This window comes from Nycticebus coucang, chromosome 1 (genome assembly GCF_027406575.1).
Source record: "Nycticebus coucang isolate mNycCou1 chromosome 1, mNycCou1.pri, whole genome shotgun sequence".
Classification (NCBI taxonomy): Eukaryota; Metazoa; Chordata; class Mammalia; order Primates; family Lorisidae; genus Nycticebus; species Nycticebus coucang.
Genome location: NC_069780.1, coordinates 127,007,261 through 127,031,724, shown reverse-complemented (window position 1 = coordinate 127,031,724; position 24,464 = coordinate 127,007,261). Strand labels below are relative to the sequence as shown.

General features: G+C 35.6%; 1 protein-coding gene across 7 annotated transcripts in view; it reads right to left on the bottom strand.

The window, feature by feature from the left end:
* The window catches only part of SSBP2 (single stranded DNA binding protein 2), a 516,465-nt gene that overhangs the window by 181,413 nt on the left and 310,588 nt on the right, over positions 1–24,464 (bottom strand). The gene's annotated exons all lie outside the window — the stretch shown is intronic.

The following is a 24,464-nucleotide window of genomic DNA, read 5'->3' as shown; positions in this document are numbered from 1 at the left end:
GATGTCAATCATCCCTTTATCCGGCTTATCCATGCTGCATACATTAAGTCACTTAGTAGCCTTAGTAGCCATCTCAGTTATCAGATCAGCTATCAAGATATTTCAATGCTTATGCTCAAGTCCCTCTTATTTTAGCAAGAGTCATGATACTGGCATATTGTTATCATTGCTCTATTTTATTACTGTTGCTGTTAATTTTTTACTGTGCCTAATTTATAATTTAAACTCTGTCATAGGTATGTATGTATGTATGTATGTATGTATGTATGTATGTATGTATGTATAGGAAAAACACAGTATAAATAACCCTTGAATGATATAGGTCTGACCAGTATAGGTCCATTTTTATGTGAATTTTTTTCAATAAATATACTGTTAAGATCTTTGAAGATGTGTAACAATTTGAAAAAATTTTGAACAAACTTCATAGCTTAGAAACATTGAAAAAAATTAAGAAAAACTTAAGACATATCAGGAGTGTATGAAATATATGTAGGAACCAGTCTATTTTATCATTTACTACAATAAAATGCACACAAACACAGACTATACATGGAGTTTCATCACCTGCAGTTGAGAGAAATATAAACAAATCTAAAGATACAGTATGAGAACATAACTGCATAAAATTAACTGTTACAAACCCTACACTATTACAATACTTTTGTAGCCACGTCTTGTTGCTATTGCAATGAGTTCATGTGTTGTGAATATTGGTTTATAATGTCATGTAACGCTAACTATCTCCTCATGAGCATTTTGTCTCTCCAGTAAATTGCACATCATGTAAAAAGTAATTTCTCATACTTCTCATACATTTTTCATCACCTTTAGTGCAATACTGCAAACATTGAGTAACACCATGGGACCCATAAAAAGCACCACCAGTGACGTTGAAACTGCTCCCAAGAAGTAAAGTCATGACATTACCAAAAAGAGTTAAATTGTTTGATATGTGTGGTAGACTGAAGTCTGCAGCTACATTTGCACACCATTTCAAGATAAATGAATCCAACATAAAGACCATTGTGAAAAAAGAAAAGAAAATCAGGAAGCTGTCCCTGCAGCTATACCAGTAAGCACAAAAACCTTGTACTTTCTGCAAAATACCTTTTTATCATGAATAAAAGAGATAAATGAACCCCTGTATAATGGTACACTTGTGCTTGATGAATAGTAAAGATATATTCTCTTCTTTATGATTTTTTTCCTCTACGCTACTTTATTGTAAGAATAAATCATATAACATATATATAATATACAAAATATGTATTAACTGCGTATGTTATCTCTGAGGCTTCTTGTCAACAGTAGGTTACTAGTAGTTAAGTTTTGAGAGAGTCAGAAATTATATGCAGATTTTTTTTTTTTTTTTGGTAGAGACAGAGTCTCACTTTACCGCCCTCAGTAGAGTGCCATGGCGTCACACGGCTCACAGCAACCGCCAGCTCTTGGGCTTACATGATTCTCTTGCCTCAGCCTCCCAAGTAGCTGGGACTACAGGCACCCGCCACAACGCCCAGCTATTTTTTTGTTGCAGTTTGGCCGGGGCTGGGTTTGAACCCACCACCCTCGGTATATGGGGCTAGCACCCTACTCACTGAGCCACAGGCGCCGCCCTATATGCAGATTTTTAACTGTGTATATGGGGGCAGTAGTCTTCCTAAAGCTTATATCGTTCCAAGGATCAACTGTGTATATAGAGTTTGGTGCTATCTGAGGTTTCAGGCATCCACTGGGAATCCTGCACGTCACTGAAGGAGAAGAGAGAGACTACTATATATTCTAAATCAAGAGCAGGATGCATATTTACCATAACTATATTTTATCAAATCTGTCCCTGATCTTAAAACATACAAGTATTTTGTGTACCATAAAAAGGGGAAACACTGCCACGTAATTAGACCATTAAACATGAAACTTTCTTATTAGCTGAATATAAAATATATACTGATTTCAGAAATGTTTAAAATATGTGTATTTTTAAAAGTATTTCCTAGAGTTTATAAAATATTATACTCTTTGATAATCAGGAAAGATGTTTTATATAAAACCTTCACATTTCAATCAGTCAAGAGTATAAATAATATGATCTACTTGTTTTTGCACCATGCCTACAGAACAAAAGAATAAGATTTTTGCTTATACAGCAAAAAAAAGAACAAGATTTCCCCTTGAAAACCCTTGACATATAACCTGAGAGGAAATTCTTTTTTTTTTTTGTAGAGACAGAGTCTCACTTTATTGCCTTCAGTAGAGTGCCATGATGTCACTGGATTCACAGCAACCTCTAGCTCTTGGGCTTCAGCGATTCTTCTGCCTCAGCCTGAGAGGAAATTCTTAAATGTTTAGATCCCTTCTTACCATATCACCAAATCAGGGAGGCAAATTGTGGTGTGCTTTACACTGACCATATTAAAGTAATGGTAGGGAAATCCCTGAGAAAAGCAGTTTTAATATGAAAACCATTTCTAAAATTATTAGAAAGGACTAGTGGAGAGCAAATTCCAGACTATCTTTTTATATTCTAAAAATTGTTAGATGGTCCAAGACAAAAATCTTTTCTATCTTTTTTTCTTTGGGGGTTGGGGGGAGCAGGAGATAGGTGTGGCATTTCAACTCTATAAGCCAAAATATCTGTCAAATGCAAACATGGCACATCAGCTTGCCTAGTCTTATTTATAGTTTTAATAAGTAAAATAATCTCAATTTTGCCACAAGGTTACTATGATTTCAATTTCAGGTAAACTGGCATAAAAGACCTTTGAAATTTAATGTTTCAGTCCATTGTACAGAACAAAATCTTTCAATTATACCACAAGGCTATAGCATGGTACTGGTATAAAACTGGACACGTAGATCAAATGAACAGAATAGAGAATTCATCAATAATCCTATATACCTACAAATAACTGGTCTTTGACAAAGCAGACAAAAACATACACTGGAAAAGAACACTCTATTCAATAAATGAATAAATGATGGAAATTGGATAGCCATATGCAAAAGAATGAAACTGGATCCCTATCTCTTACTATGTATTAAAAAAACTCAAAATGGATTAAAGACTTACATGAAAAATCTTAACTACTTTAAAAAATAAATATTCCATACACTTTAAGGCACTGAGGGGTCAAATATTATCAATGATATTATTGAATATGTAATGTTATTCAATGTATTTTCCATTGCAAATGAAAATATTAGCTTAGAAATCCATTAATCACAACCCCCTCAAGCCTGGAAACCTAAAAAAAAAATTTACTTTTCATTTATCTTTTAAAATTCTGGTCCAGTTTAATTAAAGAGCAGGTTTTTTTTTTCTTCCACTTAAGAGAAACTAGTATTAAAAGCAGCAAAGTTCCACCTTTTCACTGTAACACCTGCTATTAAAACTTCAAATGGACACTCAAGAAATAAAACCCAACATTGATTAAGAATACAAAAGCCTTTTAAACAAAAAGTCTCTTACCTCCTTGGCTAAATACATTCCCAGATATTTTATTTTCTTTGTTGGTTTGTTAACCAAGGAGATAAAAGACCTCTACGAAAATGTAAACAAATGGAAAAATATATCATACACAGGGTCAGCAGAATCAACACTGTTAAAATACCTATACTACCCAAATGATCTACAGATTCAACGCAATTCCTATTAAAATACCAATGTAATTTTTCACAGATCTAGAAAAAACAATTCTAAACTTCCTATGGAACCAGAAAAAGAGCCTAAATAGTCAAAGCAACCTTAAGCAAAAAGGACAAATAGGGAGGCATCACTTTACCAGACTTCAAGTTATACTACAAGGCTATAGTAACAAAAACAGCATGGTACTGTCACAAGAACAGAAACACAGACCAATGAATCAGAATAGAAAACCCAGATATAAAACCATCCTCATATTCCCATCTGGCCTTTGACAAAGCAGACAAAATATACACTGGGAAAAAAGAAGCCCTCTTCAATAAATGGTACTGGGAAAACTGGATAGCCATATGTAGAAGACTAAAACACCACTCAAAAAAATTAATTTATGATGGATAAGAGACTTAAACCTAAGGCATGAAACTATAAAAACAAAAAAGAATTCTAAAAGAAAAAGTTGAAAAAACTTTTATAGATATTGGCCTAGGCAAAGAATTTATGAAGAAGTCACCAAAGGCAATCAGAGCAAACATAAAAATTAGCAAATGGGACCTAATTAAATTCAAAGGTTTCTGCACAGTCAAGGGAACAATCAATAAAATGAACAGACAACCTACTGAATGGAAGAAAATATTTGCTTGCCATATATCTGATAAAAGGCTGATAATCAGAATCTACAACGAACTCAAGCAAATCAGCAAAAAAAAAAAAAAAAAAAATTAAATCTCATAAAAAGGGGCAAAAGATATGAACAGAAGCTTTTCAAAAGAAGATAGACTAATGGAAAATAAACATTTGTGACTCAAGGAGTAGGGCGCCGGTCCCATATGCCTGAGGTGGCGGGTTCAAACCCAGCCCCGGCCAAAAAAAAACCACAAAAAAAAAAAAAAAAAAAACGCTCACCATCATTAATCATCAGAGAAATGCAAATCAAAACCACAATGCGGTATCACCTAAATCCAGTAAGAATGGTTTTATCAAAAAATGCCCAAACAACAGATGCTGAGGATTGCACAGAGAAAGGAACCCTTCAATACTGTTGGTGGGACTGCAAACTAGTACAACCTCTACAAAAAGTTGTATGGAGAACTGAAAGTAGACCTACCATTTGATCCAGCAGTCTCACTACTGGGTATTTACCCAAAGGAAAAGTCATTTTACCAAAAAGACACATGCACTTGAATGCTTACTGCAGCACAATAGCAAAGATGTGGAACCAACCCAAACGCCCACTAAAACATGTGTAGATTAATAAAATGTGGTATATGTATACCATGGAGGACTACTCAACCATAAAAATATGCTGAACCTTTTATACCTTTTGCTACAACCCTGATGGAACTGGAGACCATTTTTCTAAGTGACACTTTGAAAAGTGACACTTTGTCACTTAGAAAAAGAATGGAAAAAGAAACACCACATGTACTCCCTATTAAACTGGAGCTAATCGTTCAACAACCACGTGAGCATTTGGTAGTAAAACTCAACAGAAATTAAGTAGGGGAAGGGACAGAAGGAGAAGGGCAAATACACAACTAATGGATACAATACACACGTCCAGATGATAGGCACACTTGTAACTTTGACTCAAACTGTACAAAAGCAATTCGTGTAACCAAAACACTTGTACTTCCATAATATTTTGAAATAAACACACAGACCAAACCTAGTTTATCTCAAAAGTAGATTTAGCTTGAAAATCTCAGTAAATGAATAAGCTGATGAAAAACTAAGCAGTGAAAGGCAGCTAGATAGCTGGTAGAATCTTTGAGGGTCGACTAGAAAAGTATCCTCATTTATCCATTGTGCCCTCCCACAGAGACCATTTAGAAAGTGAGAGGGTTCCAAGAACACAATTTCTACTGGACCTTGCAGTGGTGCCAGCTCAATCCTATGTTGATCTGAACCCAAAGATATTTAACAATCATCCAGCCAAGATATGAGTTAAAGAGAATGATTCTGAAATAAGACATGGACAATACCCCACCTACTCAACTCTCTCCTCAATCCTCTAAATAAATAAATAGGAATGTGAGACAAAAACAGGTAAGTTCCATTTATATTTCAAATGTAAAATATTGTTAAGATTACTAATTCTCTGCAGCCTTCCCAGTACTTCTGTCACCTCCCATATATCCTTGTTGTAAATGAAATTAAAATCCTAGACATAAAAGGCTCTGTGAGAGAAAAACCAAGAAAGGTACATGGATAGAAAAGATCAAAGGTTATATTCATGGTCTAGAAAAGATAAGAGTATATAGGCAAGTGACCTCTGATGGACTAGGTCCCACAGATTTGACTTATAGCAAGTTTCCAATATTATTCCACAAGGGTATTCTAGGTTAGAGCAAAAAGGAAACCATTAGCCTGGTATATGTGGCTATGTGATGATGAGATTTCATATGGAAAATATCTTCATAATTTCAATATATACCTTAAATGGAGGTGTACTATTATGAAGAAGACACAGCCATTTTGTGATGTCTGATGACTTTCTATTTACATTATGTATCTGGGCTTTTGTCTATAATAAAAATTATAACAACTTCGGCTCTAAAATATTTTTATTTTCTCTTTTCATAACTATCTTAGGGATGGAAAAATAGGACAATGATGGAAAAGAGGGATAAGGTCATAAGTAGGACGAGATAATAATCAAAGAAAAGTGTGAGAAAATAATACTGAATAGATCACTGAAGAGTGGTACAATGTTCCCACAGAATTGGGGGCACAATTGAGAAATCAGTTTTAGTTCAGAAATAGCATGCCTGCAGAAGGTACATTCTTTCATTTATCCAAGGATTGTTTTAACAAATATTTATTGAATACCAGTTAAGTATAAGTCACTAGATTATCAAAATGAACATGATTTTTTGACAGTCTTTAAATATGCTTACATTCCTAAGGTATGGGAATTTTTTGCACTCCTCTTAACTTGTCAATCCAATACATACTTGCTAAAATACAGTTGCAAATGAAGAAGGAGGGCTAAATACATTGAGAGATTTCCCTACCTATTAAGCTAAGCCTCAAAAACTTCTGGAAGAAGCCATGGATCATTTAAATTTAGTTTTCCTCCTAAATTTGAATCCACTTGTCTTCCTATCCAAGACATGACTACCTTCTAAAATGAAAATATGGCCCATAAAAATCATTCATATGCTGACATAGTTTGAGTCTTAAGTCTTGCTTCAACAATCACAAACAGCTTTTAAATATCTTACAAACTCTAAATCAGTGGTTCTCAACCTTCCTAATGCCTCCTAATGCCATGACCCTTTAATACAGTTCCTCATGTTATGGTGACCCCCAACCATAAAATTATTTTCGTTGCTACTTCATAACTGTAATTTTGCTACTGTTATGAATCGTAACATAAATATCTGACATGCAGGATGTATTTTCATTGTTATAAAGGGGTCACAACCACAACCAGGGTCACAACCCACAAGTTGAGAACTGCTGCACAGTAGGCTAATAGAAAATACATTTTATTAGTTGCCCTGGGAAATAGACTTCAAGTTGGAAACTTCTTGAAACAGTGAACAGATTTGGGAAACATACTGACTTACTGAATATACCAGTTACACAAAGTTTTTCTAGCCAGTGTAGTAAGCACAGCAGAACCTCTGTAAGTTGACTACCTTAGACACTGTTACATACAGACATGGTCAACAAAAGGAGCCAGGCCTACAGTACTGATACGTACATATGGTACATGTCCAGTCTATGAAAATTAGGTCAATGTAGGGAGGTGGTCAACTATGGAGGTTCTACAATAATTACTTCTGAGTTGTATTTTCACTGAGTTGTAAGTTGCCCCATCTTAATGTTAGTCCCTTCCTTCTTATCACCCCCCCTCAACTTGAGGATTGTTACCAAGTTTCTATTTCTATGCCTCTATTCCTATTTTATCTTTACTTACTTATTAATTTAACCCACACCTATAGCTTAACCCATTTTCTTTATGTTCTTTCTCCTAACTTTCAGATTTCTGCTAATCGTATAACAAGTATCAGTTCATCAGTCATGTTAACTACAAATTATTTTTAATTTTTCTTTCTTCCTCAATTCGTTCAATTAGATAATCTCTTTTATTGTTCATTTTCATTCATCATTTGCCAACTTCACTCTAATTCAGGGGATTTTCAGCTCACACTGACCCTATCAGAACAGCCTCCTGGTCCTGGGCATCAGTCCTTTCCTCTCTTAAGTTCCTCTTACACTGTGTTCTCAGATTAATCATCCTAAAATGTAACTTGCAATTCTTTTAATATGCTCAAAGAAGACTCTGTTACAGACGAAACAAAAGTTTCATCCAGTATAGTTGGAAAAGTACTAGATAAAAATTTGGAAAACCTAAGTTTTCTTGGCTAGAAAACACTTAATTTTTACACAGTAGCATATCTTACCTTCTCTAGGTGGCAAGTTTCTTATCCAATAAAAATGACTAGGTTGAATCAAGGAAGCAGTTTTCAAACTTTTCTATAAAATTTTTGGATTGTTATGGATTAAACATTTTTCAAATAGTAGATTATTCAAGGGTTGTATCAAGAAACTTTGAGAGGAATTCTTAAATGGGGGTGGAAACAAATGCAGAAATAGCTATTGTAATGTTTTGGGAACTTAAAGGAGACTTGAACTGAGCCATCTGCATGGGATAATTCTTAAATATGTTTAAGAAATATTTAGACAATGGAACAGAGGTAAAGGAGATCAATAAACAAGATAAAAGGAAGATTCATTTAGACATGGGTAACTGGTTATATGGAGATTCAGTTTAGTCCCAAAGAGAAAAATAGAAGGATTTTATATAATAGGAGACAAGCTGTTTTGGTTAAAGCAGAAGGCGGCCAAGAACCTTTTCTGGTAGAGTGTTCCTCCTCCCCCTTCTCATTCATTCCTAAGCACCTTCTATGGTCCTTCCACTATATACCAAGGATTCAGGAAATGCAGCATGAAACCTCTTTTCAGTGGGATAATTTCATAGTCTCCTTACAATTTTAAAATTCTACTATCTGTTAGCTAAGTATTGATCCTGGGTTTGATTTTTCTACTTGGGTCAAACAGTTCTGCTTTCTGTTCCTTAAATACACCTTATATTTCCCCAACTTCAGTGAATTTCTCTGACATACTTTCCCCAGAACTTCTTATTCAAATCCTAGTCTTTATTCAAAAGCCAGGGCCCCATTACAGTGTTTAAACCCATACAGTATAGCAATTATTATCTATATTACACTCACAGAAATTAGCTTGTAGCTCATACACCTCTCCAGATTATGAACCCCTAAAAGGAAAACTTTTTATAAATGTTTGCACCTCCCATGGCCTCACTCTAAGTAACTTAAACGGACTCTCAAAAAAAGAGTAAATAAATGACAAAAGGAAGATTCTAAACTATGTCTACCAAAATCCCTTCCCACAAGGATAATCCTCTCCATGTTATAGCTACATTTGTTAGTAATTGTATCCTATTCTTCTTTTAAAATGTAGATACTTTAATAAATGGATCACATACATTTTTAAGGTTAACTTTGACTTTGGTAAAGAAAACTGAACAACCACCTTAAAATTATCTATACCTTCCTTTTCAAGAGATTCTGAGACTTTCCTTTTAGCCAGTTCAAAGATTTAAAAGTTAGCACCTATTCTTTGGAGCTGGTAAGATTTATTTACTGTGGCTGGCTGCAAATAATTCCTTGTATTGGAGTAGCTGTTTGTGATTTTTAAACCCAAGAGACAAGGGAAACTATCAGACCAGATATATGCAGAACACAAGAAACTTAATTCTCAAAATAAATGCAGTCAAATTTATAGACATTTCATGAAGTCTACGAAAAAATAATCCATTCTCATTAGTACAAAATAAGAGTGTCATATCATTATAACCCTCTCCATTATTTCTTGGCTATGTAACTACTGTCTAAACTTCTAATATAAATTCTGTCAAAGGCAGTATTTAACACTATGAAGCTCTTATTTATTTTAAAAAGACGTATAAACTCCTAACCTTGTCAGTACCAATCCCTCCCAAAATTAAAACACACACACACACTAGCTAAAATCTATACGTTGGGGTAAGTGAAAAATGAGGTTTGCTAAATGATTTTTAGTTCTATAAAATCAAAATGAAAAAGAATAAAAGAGAGATCTTCACTTTTGTAAGTTGCCCCAAATACAAGACTGTTAAATGAAGTTACAGAGTAAAAAGTAAGCAAAGTGCCTATAAAAATGTGACTCTAGAGAGCTAAAGTATTTAATATATTTCTATGTTTTCTTTAAAAAATATTCAAAATAACTTATTTTCTATGCTTTTAAATTTATGAATCTTATATCTCTAATATTAAGTTGGAAACGCATGTTACTTTTGAAAGAGTATCTTTTTTTTAACATTTTATGACATTACTGGCAGCAGATTCACAGACAGTACCCACATCACCATCTTTTCTATAATCATCTTTTATCATTGACCAGAAATTATGTTTTTTTTTTGTTTTTTTGTTTTTTTGTAGAGACAGGGTCTCACTTTATGGCCCTCGGTAGAGTGCCGTGTGGCCTCACACAGCTCACAGCAACCTCCAACTCCTGGGCTTAAGCAATTCTCTTGCCTCAGCCTCCCGAGTAGCTGGGACTACAGGCGCCCGCCACAACGCCCGGCTATTTTTTGGTTGCAGTTTGGCCGGGACCGGGTTTGAACCTGTCACCCTCGGTATATGGGGCTGGCGCCTTACCAACTGAGCCACAGGCGCTGCCCCAGAAATTATGTTTTAATTTAAAAATATATTTAAGTGAGAAAGAGGCCTGTGATGTGCCTTTAAAACACATACTTGAAAAAATACATTACTTTTTACAGTATAACAAATTGTAATTATCTCCCTTCTAAATTGGCTTCTTCTTTATTTCTTTATGGATTTCATAATGTCTATATGGAAACCATGCTGTAAAAGACGTTGAAGTAAAGGGGAATTCTTCCACAGTGCTTTATAGTTTCCTCAGTTATCTCCCTTTATTTACATTTCCTATCAAATGACTAAAATAACACTTTGCCCTAGGAAATCTCAGGATCAAAAGAAATAGGAAAAATAGCTGATACAGTTAGCAGAACCTAGAAACCACCTAGAAGCAGTCCCAGACCAAAACGACAAACAAGCTAGGAACAGAGCCACTCACACAGCCTAGGTTAAGTGCGTGAATGTTCTTCTTCAACACAGGTTACACCAAAACAAAACAAAAGAATAAACAAACTTACCTTGTACTAGAGAGAATATAAGGTGGTTTATAAGGTTTACATATGGCAAAAGAAATTAAACCAGATCCTATGGGAAATGAAAATGGGGGTAGAAACAATATGGCAGATAAGAATAAGGCTAACGCTGTATCTCTTCATGTCCCTCCTTGGTGAAGTGATCTGCCTATATGATGACTGATAAACAAAAACATATACACCTGCAAAAGTCTTCTCATCTTAAACAATTTCAAATGTAACTTCATGTTAACTTGCTCTCAGTCTTTTAAGAACTCAGAGATTTACATAGATTGTTTAGGGAGCATTATGTACATAGCCCAGTGTGACACCTTTCATTTGAGCATATACTGAATGCCTTATTCTAAAATCTAAACATACATCAGAGGTCAACTGTATTTTTGATCTTTCTCCATATTCTTACATATCTATAAATTTTGACTAATCCAACAATACAAGACTATGTTGTATCTCCACATGTATTTTACTATTTGATAGATCAAACTTGAGAAAAGGTCTCTTGCTAGACTAAGCCCGTGAGGGGAGGAACTAGATTCATCTTGTTCATTAGTCTATTCCCCTCTGCTACCTGCTTTGATTCACTTGTTGTCTTTATAAGTTATCTTATCTAAATTTGTATTGAAAAACACAAAGTGATAAGATTAGTATTAAATGACCTCCTTGTAACTACATATCCAGTTACATTAAAATGAAAAATGAAAAACACTATTATATAATATTTTATTTAATCATTCATTAATTATTAATTCATTATATAAACACCAAAAGTATATTTGAACATCTCATGTCAGGCACCACGCTAAGCATAGAGGATGAAAAAGAGAAATAAGACAAAGACTATTCCCTGAGGCAGCTCATAAATTATAAGGAAAAACATCCCATTACAAAATCTAACAAATAGGGACATTAAGAACATACGCAGATGATATCTAATACACAGGGATGATGATATAACATATATGCAGAATATGTTACAAGATCCTAAGAAAGGGGACATTTAACTCTCTGGAATAGTTTCTATAGTCATAGTTTCCCAATATAACATATGATTACCTGTAAAAATCTTCATGAGGTGTCTATGGAAACATTTATCTTCTATTATTTTACTTGCATAATATCAGAAGTGTTCATAAATCACTTTTTTAAAAGTATCCATTAATAAAAACTGGTAACACAATCCTTTCTGGTTGTTACAAATACTCTACTAGGCAAGAATGCAAAAGTCAGGTACTTCTCACTATCAGTTATCACTTTACCTAATGTTTGAAAGATTGGTAACATTTCTAATTTCTCAACTAATGGACCACTACATTCTATTAATAGTTATTGAACCTCTATTATTTGATAGACCCTGAGGAAGAACGTATCTAAATCTAATTCTCTGCTCTCAAAAGAGCTCACCGTAATAACTTGATTTCATTACCATCACACAAAAGCAGTAATATATTTTAGCTCTATCTTTGCTTTTAGCACAATTACATAATCTCTCACACCAAAGAACTAAAATTATAATCAGTATATTTCTTTTTCATTAAAAGTTTAGTAGTATATGCTAATACTTTTCCTAATTACTTTGGAAATAAATGAAATAAGAAACAGATTGTTAAATAAAATAATTCTAAATTAAGCTGTTGCAGAAAAAACATGTAGTAAATATTAATTAGCCCCAGACAAAAACATTTCTTGTGATTTCAGAGTAAAATTTTAAAAACACTCCTAACGAGGAGAAAATAAAAGCTAGTCCAATAAACTTCACAAGTTAGTAGATAATTATTTTAAACACTTGACATAATAATTTAGTTTAACAAAATACATAACAATAATTTTAAAACTTAGATGAAACTGGCTTTAACTCAGGATAAAAATAAAAAGGGCCAAGCTAGATTTCTCCCATCCCTGTGGCAATATAATTGTTCCACAGAAAAATCTCTATATTCTCTTATAAAATAAATTACTAATTATTAAAGTTTCCTCTCATATTTCTGACCTTATTCTCCACTCTTATTCTTATTCTCCACTCCTAGAAAATCAACAGGTAGATATACTTTACAATATGTGTCATAATGATGAGGAATCAACCCAGGCTTGTCTGGGATCATCAGTAAATTTTCTGTCACCAGTTCTCAAATACGAAACAGAGCAATGCTTGGAACTGCATTCAAAACCATTTTGCATATTACTTTTTTTTTGAGACAGAGCCTCAAGCTATGGCCCTGGGTAGAGTGCTGTGGGGTCACAGCTCACAGCAACCTTCAACTCCTGGACTTAAGCAGTTCTCTTGCCTCAGCCTCCCAAGTAGCTGGGACTACAGGCGCCCGCCACAATGCCCAGCTATCTTCTTGTTGCAGTTCAGCAGGGGCTGGGTTTGAACCCGCCACCCTCAGTATATGAGATCGGCGCCCTACTCACTGAGCCACAGACACCACCCTGCATATTATGTTTTTTAAAGTAAACTATACCAATTATGTTTTTCAAATCTTATTATTTTACAATAAAAAACAAATATCAAAGGCTACACTAAATTTATGGCATTAAGAAGTATTATAAAGCCGTATTATATTATGTAACTAATATCCTGGTCAAGAAAAACAGAACTTAGCAACCTATCTCAGAAGTCTCTTCTGTTAAGGCCATCACAAGCATCACTTCTCCCCACCGAAACCAAAAGTAACCATTATTCTAACTTGTATAGTAAATATTCCCCTGTGTATGTTATAGCTGTGGCATACAAAAGTGCCATCACTACACACTATTAACTGTCGATGCATTTATAAATGTGTTTTTATTTTATATTAACATTGCATACAGATGCTAAATATCTAAGTTCCTGTATTTTAAAACACAAATGCAAGAAGATCAAGGTTTTACTCATTTTAAATGTTTTTTCTCCTTTTATTATAGTAAGTATGAAGAGGATGATTTTTCAAGAGAAAAGATATTACTACTACATCTATAATCCTTGGGCAAATCAAATAATAAAGTGACAAAAATCCACACTCCAACATGCAATGATTAAAAAACAAACCAAAAAAATTAAAAGTTAGGAAATGTTTCTGAGATAATTTTTACCAAAAAAACTTATTAAAAATTATAAAACGAAGGACAACTTTTGACATGACTCTGGAGAAAAGGTAACCCTTATACTATATTAGTAGGAATGTAAATTGATATAACCATTACCATACAAACGGTCCTCAAAAAAATAAAAATAGAATTACCATTTGATCTAGCCATCCCACTCTGGGTATACTGTATATCCAAAAAAAATCAAATTTCCAAAAAATATCTGCTCTCTTATGTTCAAAGCAGCATTATTCATAACAGTCAGGAGATGAAATCAACCTAAGTATGCCATACTAAACATATTTTTGTTTTTTTGAAGACAGTCTCACTCTGTCACCTGTGTAGTGGTGTTTTAGCTCACAGCAACCTCAAACTGTTGGACTCAAGTGATCCTCTTACCTCAGCCTCCTGAGTAGCTGGGACTACAGGAAGGTGCCACAGTGCCCGGCTAGATTTTCATTCTTTTTTTTTTTTTTTCTTGAGACACAGTCTCACTATGTTGCCCTAGGTAGAGTGCTATGGTGTCACAGCTCACAGCAACCTCCAACTCTCGGGTTCAAGCTATTCTCCTGCCTCAGCCTCCCAAGTAGCTAGTACTATAGGCGCCCATCAAAACGTCTGGCTATTTTGTAGAGACGGGATCTTGCACTTGCTCAGGCTGGTCTCAAACTTTGAGCTCAGGTAATCTACCTGCCTTAGCTTCCTAGGATTATAGGCGTGAGCCCCCATGCCTAGCCTAGTTTTTCTATTTAGAAGAGACAGGGTCTCATTCTTGCTCAGGCTGGTCTTAGCTTAGGCAATCCACTCAACTTGGCCTCCCAAAGTGCTCGGATTATGGTGTGACCCATCATACCCGGCAATAAATACATTTTTTAAAATGTGGTATATGTACACAATGGAATACTATTAAGCCTTTAAACAGGAAATCCTGCCATTTGTGACAGCGTGGATTAACCTGGAGGACATTATGTCAAGTGAAATACGCCCGCCACACAAGGAAAAATGCAATCACCTCACTTATATGTGGAATCCAAAGTACTCACATAGAAACAAAAAGTGGAACGGTGGTGGCCAAGGAGACAAGGAGAGGTAGAAATGGCAAAATGTTGGTCAAAGGGTACAAAGTTCCTGTCATGCAAGATAAATAAGTTCTGGAGACCTACTGTACAACACAGGGAATATTAACAATATTATAATGTATACTTCAAAGTCTGCTGAGAGGTTATTTCTTATACACATATTGTGTGTTCTTACCATAAAAGGGGAGACCAATAACCAAAACAAAATCAAACAAGGGGCAGGAAGAAACTTTTGGAGGTGACAAGTACGTTTATGGCATTGATTGTGATGATGATTTCATGGATATATACTTATCTCCAAACACATCAAGTTGTATACATTACATATCTTTAGTGTTTTGTTACGTCAATCATACCTCAGTAGTTAAAAATAAATTATACGATGGCTCAAAACTATTCCTACTCAATTTATAGTCTCTCAATATGTACACATATAAAAAACATATGTCTTTCATTCTAAATGCATAACATAGTTATATGAAAATAAATAACCTCCTTCAAATTTAAATTTTATTTTGCTAGGTTATTTTCCAAACTCAGAGAGATAAATACTCACTAAAAGATGCAATTTGATCTGTTTTCAAGTAACTTTCCTCAATATGAAATCATAGTTACAAATATTGGAAAATATAGAATTATGTACAGACAAAAATTAAAATCATACATAATCTCAGTAATAAAAGATAGTCACTTTAACATTCTAGCCGATTTTTAATTAATATGGTTTTTTTAACCTCATTATTTTTCCAGTATTTCCTTTAAAGAGTAGCTTATCTGTCATTATCCATTCAATCTTACAGATAAAGGCAATTATAGAATAACAAAACTAGTTTTTAAACACGTCAGAATTTTACACTAAATACTTTAGTGCAAATATTTTTACACTAAAAATGCAGCTATTGAAGAAAATATTTTTCAGAATGGTTCCTTAAGAACTACTTTAAAATTCAGTAGGTAAACATATTAATGCCCATTATAGAAATGATTCTATAATAGAATTAAGGCAGGAATATAATACTTAAGAATTTTACCAACATCTTATTATTTGTTCCTATGCTTTCCATTTTCTTCCCTTAGTCTTTCAAACCTCTATATTTACACATTAGACAGAAATTATGCTGATCACTTTCAGACATTGTCTACTATTAAGAATTCAGAAAATCCTACTCATGAATATTACCATAAAAGTGTGCTACAGAAAACTTGTATTTCATAAATCCATTTGTAGACTGAAATTATGTAAATCAAACTGTATCCTTTTACCAACCTCCAATTAAAAAAAAAATTGGAGATGTATTACCACTGAAAAGAAATTGGGTTAAAAATGTAATAAACTCCACTTAAGAATAAATTGAATCTCTTAAAACTAATATTTAAGATAAAATTAAACATCTGATAAAACATGTTAATACAGTGAATTATAAAATCTAAATAGTGATTTTTTCCTAAAGTATATTTTGTAGGACCAAATTACATGGTAAAGAATTGTTCTTCCTTAAAATTACTATAATTTCATTCTTACCTCTGACTAATGTTCATATTTAAAAATCTTAAAATATTTAAGTGGATTTAAGTGGATTTCTAAAGCTAATAAGTGTGAATACTCTGCAATACTCAAAGTGCCTTATGAATGCAAGATGATGATCATAGTGACTCTGACAACAATGATGGTGATTCACCTAATCCTCCCAGAAAGAGCTGCCAAATTAGTTTATATTTCCCACAAGGTTTCCATAGTGAACTATAGGGTACATCTTTCTAATGTAAAAGTATTCACATAATTAATATAATTATATAAATTATATACAAATGTATATATGCCAAATCTAGGCAAGCCTTTTTTGATACGGTAATAGATGAGATGGTGTGCACCACTATACAGATTCCTCATATTCCTCATGACTGCGTCTCTGCTTTACTTTCTGCCATCACCCAAGGGTAAAAAAGGAAACAGATTGTTCATATAAATCCTATGTCCTAGGCCCTGCCTTTTCTCTGTTTATCTTTATGTGCAACAGCATCCCTTTCACTCACCTTGTCCCCAAAAGCTATTGTTTAGTACATATCAAGCTTTATGAGTACAATCAATTTCAGATGAGGTAATCATGGGAAATCTCACTTGAATCATATTAGTACACATTTAAAGAATTGCACACTTCTTCCAGGTGCCCAAGATTTTCACTTCTCTTAAGTCTGCACTCTCTTCCTTGTGCTATTTTGGCAGTTATAATTCTTCTGGTCATTTCTAATCTTTGGTCTAAGGCCGAATTATTTCCTTTAGAAACACAGGTCTTTTTCCTTTTGAGCCCTGATTCTGCTTTTTAAGGCTACTTGACCAGTATCCCTCAGCTTAAGTCTTCTGTACTCAACAGGTATTTCCTCAGTCTCCAGCCCCAGTTCTATGTTTTCCCAATCAAGGAAACTTGATTTTCACCATTCCAAACTCAATCTATCCTTCTGATCAATTCTAGAAACACAGTGTTTCCCCAGCCCCATCATAGTACCATCTTATCATTCTTACATATAATTTTTCTTTAAAGAAAATTTTCTTTGTTTTTCATTTACAGTTCTACTACCTGATATTATCAACTCTCTAAAATCAGATTTGCAGATCTGAAATTTCACAAATCAGGAGGGCGGAACAAGATGGCAGCCGAGTAACAGCTTCCTTGCATCTGGGCACCGTGAGTCTGGGGAGATAGGACTCCAGGCATCTCTGGCTGGTGGGAACTGCCTATCATCACTCCTATGAGGATACAGGGAGTCAGCGAGAGACTTCTGGACCCCAAGAGGAGGACTAAAACAGTGGAAAACCGGCAAGTGGTCGCGTGTGTTCAATCCGTCTAAACCCGCCCACAACTGTAAGTTCAGTAGCAGCGAGACTGCAAACCAGAAAGGCCTTACCTGTGAACTGTTTTGATGTCCTTGGACTTGGCACTGAGTTGAACTGCCCTGGGGAGGGCCTGAGCGGGAGTGCGGAGAACTTTGGCCGTTGTCTAGGGCCCCAGTCTGGGCCGCTGAGCCAGACGGAGCTAATAGTGTTTGGCGGTGGGTCACACGGAACCATTGCCAGTGATCTGCCCCGGCAGGCTCCGCCCTCAGGATCGCAGAGCTAGAAACGGGTGGGGGCTTGTAACCCAGCAACCAAGTAGCCTAAGGGTGGGGTCTGAGCCGCCTTGCAGCCCTAACCCTCAGGGGCACAGTGAGACCGGTTTTGGCACACTGGGTAAGTGGATAGCCACTTCAGCAGTGATTCCAACGAGAAAGCTGGGAAAGCTTCTGCTCAGCAAGTTTACAAGTTCAAAGTGCCTTTTAAGTGGGCTGAAGAGAGATTTAGGGTGTCTACCTGCTGGGGTTTGAGAAATCAGCAGCCTCCAGTCATATCAGAACTGTGACTAACATCTCATACCCGAGAAGACCACGTGTTGCCCAGACAATATTCAATAACATATACAAACTGCTTTCTTTTTGGTTGTGTATTTTTTTCTTTTTTTTTGTTTGGTTGTTTTTTTTGTTTGTTTGTTTATTTTGACGTTGTTGATGTTCTTTTGTTTTTTAATTTCAATCTTTTCCACACAGATCCCTTTTTCTTTCTCAATTTTTCTAGTTTAATTATAATTTCCCATTGCTACCTTTTTTAATAACTACAACTTCATTTTTGCTAGTGTTTCTACTGCTATCATTTGGTTTTTCACCCAATTATATCCCCGTAAAGTTTTCTGTTTGCTTGTTTTGGTTTGAATTATAGCATTTTTGTCTTTCCTCTCTACTTGGTGGAGGTGGGGTACTGTGTCTGATCAGGTTAGCAAAGAGCTGCTGACCTCAAGGGAACCACCCAACTGGGCACCCCGAGAAGGTGGGGTTTTTTAAGGTTGTGTCAAAGTACCCTACTGTACACCTATATTGCCCTGTCTCCCTCTTTCTGTACCTCTCTTCTTTTTGTCAGTATTCCTTATCCCCACCCCCTCTCTTTTCTCTATCTTTCTTTTTTTTCTTATCACTCGGTCCTCCTTTCTTTCATCCCTTTTTTGCTCCTCAACCTTCTCACCCTTCTGGTCCTGTAACCCTTAGTCCACAGGCACAAAAACTTAAAGAGCAAGAGGAAGTGAAAGGAAAATTAGGGCAAGGAAACAGATAAAAGAAATCACTCATGAGGAAGAATCAGCAGAAAACTCCAGGCAACATGAAGAACCAGTCCAGAACAACCCCGCCAAGGGACCATGAAGTAGCTACTGCAGAGGATTCCACCTACACAGAAATGTTAGGAATGACAGAAAGGGAATTTAGAATACACATGATGAAAAGAATGAAAGAAATGATGGAAACAATGAAGGAAACTGCTAATAAAGTGGAAAATAACCAAAAGGAAATCCAAAAAAAAATCAAATCAGAGATGAACGATATGAAGAATATAAAAAGGATATAGCAGAGCTGAAGGAAATGAAACAGTCAATCAGGGAACTTAAAGATGCAATGGAAAGTATCAGCAACAGGTTAGACCATGCAGAAGAAAGAATTTCAGAGGTAGAAGACAAAGTTTTTGAGATAACTCAGATAGTAAAAGAGGCAGAAAAGAAGAGAGAGAAAGCAGAACGTTCACTGTCAGAATTATGGGACTTTATGAAGCGTTCCAACATACGAGTTATAGGAATTCCAGAAAGGGAAGAAGAATACCCCAGAGGAATGGAAGCCATAGTAGAGAATATTATAAAAGAAAATTTCCCAAACATCACCAAAGATTCTGACACACTGCTTTCAGAGGGATATCGGACCCCAGGTCGCCTCAACTCAAAGCTTCTCCAAGACACATTGTGATGAACCTGTCCAAAGTCCAGACAAAAGAAAAGATTCTGCAAGCTGCCAGGAGTAAGCGCCAGTTGACCTACAGGGGCAAATCAATCAGAGTGACCGCAGACTTCCCTAAGGAAACTTTCCAAGCAAGAAGACAATGGTCATCTACCTTTAATCTACTTAAACAGAACAATTTTCAGCCCAGAATTCTGTACCCTGCTAAGCTAAGCTTCAAAATTGACGGAGAAATCAAATCATTTATGGATATACAAACACTGAGGAAAGTCGCCACAACAAGACCGGCACTACAGGAAATACTTCAACCTGTTCTGCACACTGACCACCACAATGGATCAGCAACAAAGTAAGAACTCAGAAATCAAAGGACAGAACCTAACCTCCACACTGATGCAAAAGATAAAACTAAGCAATGGACTCTCACCAAATAAGACGAATAGAATACTACCACACTTACCAATTATCTCAATAAATGTTAATGGCTTGAATTCCCCACTGAAGAGACATAGATTGGCTGACTGGATTAAAAAACACAAGCCATCCATTTGCTGTCTGCAAGAAACACACCTGGCTTCAAAAGACAAATTAAAGCTCCGAGTCAAGGGTTGGAAGACAATTTTTCAGGCAAATGGAATTCAGAAGAAAAGAGGAGTTGCAATCTTATTTTCAGATACATGTGGATTTAAAGCAACTAAAGTCAAAAAAGACAAAGATGGTCACTTTATATTGGTCAAGGGAAAACTACAACAAGAAGACATTTCAATTCTAAATATTTATGCACCCAATTTAAATGCTCCCAGATTCTTGAAGCAGACCTTACTCGGTCTGAGCAATATGATATCTGATAATACCATCATAACAGGGGACTTTAACACACCTCTTACAGAGCTAGACAGATCCTCTAAACAGAAATTAAACAAAGATATAAGAGATTTAAATGAGACCCTAGAACAACTATGCTTGATAGACGCATATAGAACACTCCACCCCAAAGACAAAGAATATACATTCTTCTCATCACCCCATGGAACATTCTCCAAAATTGATCATATCCTGGGACACAAAACAAATATCAACAGAATCAAAAGAATTGAAATTTTACCTGGTATCTTCTCAGACCATAAGGCACTAAAGGTGGAACTCAACTCTAACAAAAATGCTCGACCCAACCCAAAGGCATGGAAATTAAACAATCTTCTGTTGAATAACAGATGGGTGCAGGAAGAAATAAAACAGGAAATCATTACCTTCCTTGAGCATAACAACAATGAAGACACAAGCTACCAAAACCTGTGGGATACTGCAAAAGCAGTTTTGAGAGGAAAATTCATCGCTTTAGATGCCTACATTTGAAAAACAGAAAGAGAGCACATCAACAATCTCACAAGAGATCTTATGGTATTGGAAAAAGAAGAACAATCTAAGCCTAAACTCAGTAGAAGAAAAGAAATATCCAAAATCAAATCAGAGATCCATGAAATTGAAAACAAAAGAATCATTCAGAAAATTAATGAAACAAGGAGTTGGTTTTTTGAAAAAATAAATAAAATAGATAAACCATTGGCCAGACTAACTAGAAAGAGAAAAGTAAAATCTGTAGTAACCTCAATCAGAAACGATAAAGGGGAAATAACAACTGATCCCACACAGATACAAGAGATCATCTCTGAATACTACCAGAAACTCTATACCCAGAAATTTGACAATGTGAAGGAAATGGACCAATACTGGAATCACACCCTCTCCCTAGACTTAGCCAGGAAGAAATAAGAGCTCCTGAACAGACCAATTTCAAGCACCGAGATCAAAGAAACAATAAAAAAGCTCCCAACTAAAAAATGCCCTGGTCCAGATGGCTTCACTCCAGAATTCTATCAAACCTTCAAGGAAGAGCTTATTCCTGTACTGCAGAAATTATTCCAAAAAACTGAGGAAGAAGGAATCTTCCCCAACACATTCTATGAAGCAAACATCACCCTGATACCAAAACCAGGAAAAGACCCAAACAAAAAGGAGAATTTCAGACCAATCTCACTCATGAATATAGATGGAAAAGTTCTCAACAAAATCCTAGCCAATAGATTACAGCTTATCATCAAAAAAGTCATTCATCATGATCAAGTAGGCTTCATCCCAGGGATGCAAGGCTGGTTTAACATACGCAAGTCCATAAACATTATCCACCATATTAACAGAGGCAAAAATAAAGATCACATGATCCTCTCAATAGATGCAGAAAAAGCATTTGATAAAATCCAGCATCCTTTTCTAATTAGAACACTGAAGAGTATAGGCATAGGTGGCACATTTCTAAAACTGATTGAAGCTATCTATGACAAACCCACAGCCAATATTTTACTGAATGGAGTAAAACTGAAAGCTTTTCCTCTTAGAACTGGAACCAGACAAGGTTGTCCTCTGTCACCTTTACTATTCAACATAGTGCTGGAAGTTCTAGCCAATACAATTAGGCAAGACAAGGAAATAAAGGGAATCCAAATGGGAGCAGAGGAGGTCAAACTCTCCCTCTTTGCTGACGACATGATCTTATACTTAGAGAATCCCAAAGACTCAACCACAAGACTCCTAGAAGTCATCAAAAAATACAGTAATGTTTCAGGATATAAAATCAATGTCCACAAGTCAGTAGCCTTTGTATACACCAATAACAGTCAAGATGAGAAGCTAATTAAGGACACAACTCCCTTCACCATAGTTTCAAAGAAAATGAAATACCTAGGAATATACCTAAAGAAGGACGTGAAGGACCTCTATAAAGAAAACTATTAACTCCTCAGAAAGGAAATAGCAGAGGATATTAACAAATGGAAGAACATACCATGCTCATGGATGGGAAGAATCAACATTGTTAAAATGTCTATACTTCCCAAAGCAATCTACCTATTCAGTGCCATTCCTATCAAAGTACCTACATCGTGCTTTCAAGATTTGGAAAAAATGATTCTGCGTTTTGTATGGAACCGGAAAAAACCTCGTATAGCTAAGGCAGTTCTTAGTAACAAAAATAAAGCTGGGGGCATCAGCATACCAGATTTTAGTCTGTACTACAAAGCCATAGTGCTCAGGACAGCATGGTACTGGCACAAAAACAGAGACATAGACACTTGGAATCGAATTGAAAACCAAGAAATGAAACTAACATCTTACAACCACCTAATCTTCGATAAACCAAACAAGAACTTACCTTGGGGGAAAGACTCCCTATTCAATAAATGGTGTTGGGAGAACTGGATGTCTACATGTAAAAGACTGAAACTGGACCCACACCTTTCCCCACTCACAAAAATTGACTCAAGATGGATAAAGGACTTAAATTTAAGGCATGAAACAATAAAAATCCTCCAAGAAAGCATAGGAAAAACACTGGAAGATATTGGCCTGGGGGAAGACTTCATGAAGAAGACTGCCATGGCAATTGCAACAACAACAAAAATAAACAAATGGGACTTCATTAAACTGAAAGCTTCTGTACAGCTAAGGAGACAATAACCAAAGCAAAGAGACAACCCACACAATGGGAAAGGATATTTGCATATTTTCAATCGGACAAAAGCTTGATAACCAGGATCTCTAGAGAACTCAAATTAATCCACATGAAAAAAGCCAACAATCCCTTATATCAATGGGCAAGAGACATGAATAGAACTTTCTCTAAAGACGACAGACGAATGGCTAACAAACACATGAAAAAATGTTCATCATCTCTATATATTAGAGAAATGCAAATCAAAACATCCCTGAGATATCATCTAACCCCAGTGAGAATGGCCCACATCACAAAATCTCAAAACTGCAGATGCTGGCGTGGATGTGGAGAGAAGGGAACACTTTTACACTGCTGGTGGCACTGCAAACTAGTACAACCTTTCTGGAAGGAAGTATGGAGAAACCTCAAAGCACTCAACCTAGACCTCCCATTCGATCCTGCAATCCCATTACTGGGCATCTACCCAGAAGGAAAAAAATCCTTTTATCATAAGGACACTTGTACTAGACTGTTTATTGCAGCTCAATTTACAAACGCCAAAATGTGGAAAGAGCCTAAATGCCCACCAACCCAGGAATGGATTAATGAGCTGTGGTATATGTATACCATGGAATACTATTCAGCCATTAAAAAAAATGGAGACTTTACATCCTTCATATTAACCTGGATGGAAGTGGAAGACATTATTCTTAGTAAAGCATCACAAGAATGGAGAAGCATGAATCCTATGTACTCAATCTTGATATGAGGACAATTAATGACAATTAAGGTTATTGGGGGGGGGAAGCAGAAAGAGGGATGGAGGGAGGGGGTGGGGCCTTAGTGTGTGTCACACTTTATGGGGGCAAGACAAGATTGCAAGAGGGACTTTACCTAACAATTGTAATCAGTGTAACTGGCTTATTGTACCCTCAATGAATCCCCAACATTAAAAAAAAAAAAAAGAAAAGAAAAAAAAGAAATTTCAAATCAAATATCTTGAATAGCTTGGAGTCAGGCCTACTTTTTAATCCTAGGCTTCAACAAGACTCAAATGACACTTTTCTGTGTTTCACTTTTAAAGTTATGAGCTTATTTTTCAAGACAAAAGAACCA